Source organism: Papio anubis, chromosome 19 (assembly GCF_008728515.1).
Source record: "Papio anubis isolate 15944 chromosome 19, Panubis1.0, whole genome shotgun sequence".
Taxonomy (NCBI): Eukaryota; Metazoa; Chordata; class Mammalia; order Primates; family Cercopithecidae; genus Papio; species Papio anubis.
Window position 1 is genome coordinate 38,398,869 of NC_044994.1, and position 6,569 is coordinate 38,405,437.

The following is a 6,569-nucleotide window of genomic DNA, read 5'->3' on the forward strand; positions in this document are numbered from 1 at the left end:
AACTCCAGGAGTTAAGCAGCACGAGGTCTGGAGAATGTGGGAGAAAAGGCTTGAAGAGGTTTTGAAGCTAGTTTCTGAAGGCCTCTGGAAGAGTTTGGACTGGCTCCTTTGGCCTTTGGGAGCTCTGAGGGGAGAGGGCTGTTTAAACAGTTTATTCTGCAGCTGATGACAGAGGGATGGGGCTAGAGGCTGAGGTCAGGGAGGAGGTGGGGCAGGCTTGGGGGGTGGGGAGGGGAAGAAGGCTCACATCAGGGGCTTTACTGTAAGGTGGAGTATACAGGATTGAGTCCATGTGGAAGGGGCTGAGGGACAGGAGGTCTTTGGGGTGCTTTGGAGAATATAAGACCATGAAGACAAATGGGGAAGATGAGAGGAACAGTCCATTTTGGGGAGAATTGAATTTAGTGTACAGATAAGCACACAGAACTTCAGACGCCAGAGTGGCAGATGGAAGGGGATTGTGGCAACGTCTGGGAGTTGAGACTTCTAGTCCTTTTCATACAGATTCCTGGTTGGGGTAGGAAATGAACGTCAACAATAAAAATTCCTCATACTCACATGACTTGTCCCCCACAAACTCTCTGTTCATGCCTGAAACTCTTATGAGGTTATTCGCATGTGTCTTTACTGGCTTAGGTCACCCCTTGAGCAAGCTTTCTTACCATAGGAACTCCTCCCGGAGCTGTACCAATCAGTGTCCCGAAATCTCAGTGGGAACAAGTTTTATCAAACTTTGCCTTTCTTGAAAAGACAGACCCCAAGGTGGGCAAGTGCCAGGACTCCACTACTTTGCAAAAGGCCATCCCTACACATGGGAGCAGGGGGAACTGGAGGGAGCCCACCCAGTGGCGTATTGGGAGAGGAGACGGCAGGGAGTGGGGACTGAGGACAAGGACAGGGACTCTGATCTCAAGATTGGTCCTGTCTGCAAGGAGGGGTTTTTTCCCAATTCAAAGCTCTCTCTTCCGTTATCTCATTTCCTCCTTGGCACAGCCCAAGAGGAGTTAATTGGGAATCAGAGGAGGAAGCTGAGGCCACGAGTGGTGAAAGACTTTGCCACCCTTCCTGACTAGCTAGTAAATGGCTAAGCCAGAAGGGAAGCCCAGGTGATTGGACACTTGACTATGGCCCCCTGCACCGCCCGCCATGGCCTGCATGTGGCGAGGAGCCTCGTCAAGACCAAGGCAAGAATGAGAAAGGAATCCCTGCTTTCCCGCCATAGTCGGTGGGACCGATTCTGAATGCTAGGCTCTTTGTCCACAGTGGAAGAGGCTCTTTCCAGCTAATGGCCCGCCAAGCTTCAAGGGGGTCTAGGCCCCCAAACCTGAGCCTTGCAAGTCCCAAAAGGGGACTTTGAGAGACAGGGAGGGTGCACGGTGGACCGGAAACTCTCCAGAGTAGGAAGTGAACAGGGCATTGGAACCCAGGGTGGAGAGTCCTGTCACCCTCAGATGCCGTCTCAGAGCAGGCCTGGCCGGCTTGCTGGGGGAATTCCAGGGAGGTGGAGCCTGTGCCCTGATTTCCACAGAAATAACAGGTATCCCCTTCCTGAGGCTTTGATCCCCGAAGTGAGGGCATGTTTTGCATTTTTTCTTAGATTATCTTGAAGCCTTAACAAATTGTATTTATGTTATTTCATGGAGATGATAGAATCACATTCTGGAAAGTTTGTGAAATAAACCAAAGGAAAAAAGAAATCTCATAGGAGTCCATCCCTCTGCAATCATGTTAGTGAAATGCCTTCATATTTTTGTTCATGTATTTGTTGTCTTTTTTTGGGGGGGAGGGGGTGGAGCTGTAAACACAATCTATGTATACTTTTTACATTCTCTATTTCCTATTTTACATTAATGTCACAGACATTTTCACATTCTGCTTTGCTGTTTCACAAGCACCGCTTTTAATGGCTACATAATATTCCACTTGAATAGTGGCTCAACAGCCAAGTTTGCTGGCTTCGCATGCCGTAGGTTCTAGGCCTCTTGCTGCTGCTCTAACCCACCTCCCTTGCACTGCTGTCCAGCCATGTGGGGAGGAGGTGGTAAGTGGATCAGGTGTGACAACTCTCACTCCTCTCTGCCCACCAGCAGCCCCTTCTATCGAGAGGCCCAAATAAGTGGAGGGAAGGCAGATAAGAGAGGGCTGGGGAAAGGAATACGACTTGGATAAACCATTCTGAGACTGAGATTCTGGTCCACAAACTTCCACTGTGATCTTGAACAGGTCAGTTTCCTTCCATCAATTCTCAGTTTTCCCATCAGTCAAATGGGTACATCTTATGGCTTGTGCCTTACTGGACTTGTCACATGAAGTAATGCGTAGGAAACAAGTCGAGAAGCCAGCCAAAGGCGACAGTGAAGATCATCACTGGTATTCTTCACAGTGGTGGCGCTCAGACAGGCCATGTGGGACAGTGGAAATAGTCCTGGCTTCATGGCCTCTCTGCCAGTAACTACTCATGTGAGGTCTTGGCCAAGCCTGAGTACTCTGCGACTTCACTGCCTATCTGCCAAGGGAGAGAATTAGCTGAATTGCCCCTGCCTGCTCTAAAACACTGCCTTCCTCGTGATGAGAAGAGCTTCTATTCCTGTCACCTTTTTGCTTTTTCATTGGGAGAGTAGCCACATGAGCTTTAGGACTCAGTAGGCATGTGAACTTCCACTGGCCAGGTCACACTGTGCAGTAGGTGGGAAGGGAGCAGTAATTGCCCCTGCCTGGCTAGTAGCCCATCCAGGGCATGGGCTAAACATGGAAGCACAGACACAAGGCTCCTTGACCCCGAGCTCAGGGCTGGCATAAGCCTGGTGCCGCTGCTCTTGTTGGGTCAGTGAGCGGGACGTTCCCCCGGACGCTGCTGCTTCCTTCTGCTGTCCTTTCCTTGAAACACGCCCCTGAGGTGTGCCGCTGTGCGCAGCAGAGCCCTCCAGGAAGTCCTCCCTGCCAGCAAGGGAAGGGGACGGTCACCCACGTTGGCCTCCCCTGATGACGCTGTATCCCTCAGATCTAAGTGCTGGCCTCACTGCACCTAGGAAAGGAAGCGGTGGCTGCTGACTCAGCACCAGCCTGCAGGTGGAGAGGGGGTGGAGGAGCTCTCTGAGGCTGGGAGGAAGTGAGAATTCAGTGGACACCTGTCTCAAGGAAGGGCAGGAAGCATTGGAACAGCTGCTGTGCCCCCTCTGAAGCTGAGTGGGAGGGAAGGGATGGAGGCGCTCTCCATGTCTTCCCCCTTCTCCCTCCGCCCCCAGCGAGCTTGCTTAGCTCCAGCCTTTCTCTCCCATGCCACCCCCTCCTCAAAAGCTCAGGGGGCTCCTCTGGGCTGCCTGTGCCCGAGGACTACCCACCTCCTGGAACACCTGCTTCTACTCCTCAAATTCCCTGGAGCTAATGGGAGAATGTGCTCACTGCCACCCCCAGCGTGGAGACACTGGCCTTCCTTAAGCCAAAGGATGGCCCTTCCCCGGGGGATCTTGGCCTCCACGGGGGACCTCAGCCTCCACGGTGGGCTCATTCCCTGGAAGGGACAGGCATGGACTCAGGGGAAGGGACCATACCTGCCCCCTCTGCCTATGATGTTAGGGACTTCTGACCAGACCTGAAAAGTCAGATTCTGGGAAGGTGAGGGAGTGACAGTGGGGGACTTGGGCCCAAAGAACAGGTCCTTGCATGGCCCAGAGGTGTGTGTGTCCCCAGCTCTGTGCTGAGGATGGAGACAGCAGAGGCAGCTGGGCCAGAGCCTTGGCTTGGTTCTGTCAGCACCCTCCAGAGCTCCTCATCTTGGACACCAGGGTGGTGGGCTGTGGCCTAGGCCTCCCCTCTGGTGGGCTCATGTCCCTCGGGGCGGATTGGGACATCAAACCTGTCTCCCTCTCTAAGGGCTGTGTCGGGAGGGAAGCTGAGCTTGGGAGGCAGCTCCTGCCTCACTCCTTCTGGCCAAGCTGATGCTGAGCCTGCTCTGGGGCAGGGGTGCCTGGGATGCAGGGGTACCTGGGATGCAGGGCTGCTGGCTGCCACCTGCCATGGAACCAGAGGGACAGGGCAGCAAGGGACAACTGGAAGGAAGGTTGGGCCCGCTGGAACCAGAAGAGTCCAGCGCTCTCCCTGCCAGGAGGAAAGGAACTAAGGGAGGGGGTAGGGAAGAGAGGTCATGTGGGGTGAGGGGGCAGCAGCCAGACCCCAGCTTGGTCTTCCCCGGGCAGGTGCGGTGAGAGTGTGATTGAGAAGGTGGGAGAGGAGCCCAGATGCCAACCTGAGATGGCACAGTCCCATCCTGAAGGTGTCTGACAAGTCTCAGTTTCCCCCAGCGGAGAAGTGGTGGGAAGGAGGAGGGAGGCGTCAGGTTCCCGCCTTCTCAGCTGGTGTCTGTCAGCCATCTCCTGGGTATTCCCTAAGTCAGGGCCCATCCCTGCACAGGTGCACCTGGGGAGCATCTGGCTGGAGGGTGGACTAGATGTGTGTGCAGCAGAGAGCAGAATCTTGACTCAGGGCAAAACAGGGCCTGGGCCTGCTGCAGGATAGACACGGCTTCTAGTTTTATGTCTCAATTTGGGGAAAACATGAAGTTTATATTAAACTAAACAAGCAACTCTTCTACCTCCAATTGCAAATTTTACATAAACTTTCGAATGAAAATACAGAATTTGGTGACGTTTCATTCAGGCAGGCCAGTCCAGGCTGTGCCTCGACTCCCGGGGTGGCTATACACTCCTCTGGCATTTGGATCCTTCTCGGGGTGAGTGACAGAAACACTTCAGGGTCAGCCCAAGGCCTCATCTTCCCAGAGCTTGGGGACCCAAGCTGTTCAGTGGCTGGAGAGTCAGAGCTGGCTCTTGGAGCGCTAGTCAGGATTGGAACTCGGTTTCTTGACTCTGAGGGCTAGTGGGCATTTCGGGTTTTGGCTCAATGCCATTTGTAAGTGGCACAAGCTATGGCAGCTATGGGGTGCTTTGTGGGAGGCATGACTGGGTGAGGCTTGAGGACAGCTTGGGTTTAACTGGTCATAGAGAAAAGGGATGGCATTTCAACATGTTGGCATATCCTCACGTGTGCCAGGCCTGGGAACCACAACCTGAGAGGGGAGGCCAGGAGACGAAGAGAACCCCACCAATGGGTGCGAAGGAGATCTTCTGAGGGGGGTACAGGACTCTTTTTATTGTAGTAAAACATATGCAGCATAAAGTCTGCTGTTTCAACCATTTAAAGTGTACTGCAATTCAGTGGCATTACATACATTCACAGTGCTGTGCGAACATCACTGCTTTCTATTTCCAAAACTTTTAAATCACCCGGAACAGAAACTAAGAGCTCCCTTGGGTTTAGGGCCTCGTCCCAGGCAGGTCAAGGGCTGTGTTTGTTGGATCTCCTTGAGGAAAGATTGGGGGCCGAGGGGATGGGAAACTAAGCCGTAGCAAAGAATACACAGATTTTGCCATCAGGCACTCTTTAGCTTGACCACCTATCAGCTGCAGGACTTTGGCCCTCTCTGAGCCTCAGTCTCTTAAAAAAATGGAAATAGTTGATGTAAATACCAGTGTCACAGACAGGTGAGGATGAAAGGGAGTTCTCATGGTCATAAAGTACGAGACACCCCAAATCCTGGGAAATATTTAGCAAAAGATGGCCATTTCCCAACTCCCACCACACACCCCACTTCCCCAGTACAAACACACCTCTGCTTGTTCAGGCCTGGGACAGTCTAAGGGGACTTAGGCGAGTGCAAAGCAGGCCCTTGGGCAGTCAGGGAAGGGCTGGGCATGTTTCAGCTTAATTGTGTAAGCAGTTACTGAGAACCTGCTTTGGCACAGACAGCCTGTGACCTGTAGCCTAAGTGGGGAGACCCCCGAACACTCCTGATGTGGGTGGAGAACGGGTAACAAGAATGGCCAAACAGTGGTCATGCTGGCCAGAAAGTGTGGCCCAGCAGGGAGGTATCTTAGTGCACGGGACGGGGAGAGGTCACTGAGGCCTGCAGAAAATCAGGAGGGCCTCCCAGAGGAGGCAAGACTGGAACTGTTCCCCGAGGAGGAAGAACTGTAGCTCTGCTGCCTTGGGGAGTGATCAGGTCAGCCCTGCTCCCTGCCCCTCTCCCACGTAGGCCCAGATCTGATCCAAGAGGTGAATGTCAGAGTCCTGTGGCTGTCACCCTCGTCTGAATTTTCTTTTTCTTTTCTGGAGCATTGGGCCCTCTCATTTCATTGTCATCCCTTCCATTCCAGTCCCCATCCTCCCTGCCATTCCCTGGCCCTGGCCATCCTGCTGATATTCTCTGCCTCCTCTCCTGCCCCTCTGCCCAGCCGAGCTGCCTGAGTGCTCCAATGGGTCACCGTGCCACCCCTTGAAAGAAAGTCACGTGGAGGGGTTGCTGCTCGAGGGAGCTGGGGGCTTCGTGTCCTCCCTCTGAAGTGGGCAACCCTCTTGGGACATTGGTTCTGCTCTTTGCAGAAAAGGGTACTCATTCTTACCTGCCAGGTTGAGTGAGGATTAAATGAGATGTAATGTACCCACCATGAATGCTTCCTGGCACAGAGTAGGGGCTATCCTTACTGTTCTATATGGCTACCTGCTAGGGAGTT

General features: G+C 53.3%; 1 protein-coding gene across 1 annotated transcript in view; it reads left to right on the plus strand.

Moving 5' to 3' along the window:
• The window catches only part of RNF165 (ring finger protein 165), a 127,988-nt gene that overhangs the window by 6,871 nt on the left and 114,548 nt on the right, over positions 1-6,569 (plus strand). The gene's annotated exons all lie outside the window — the stretch shown is intronic.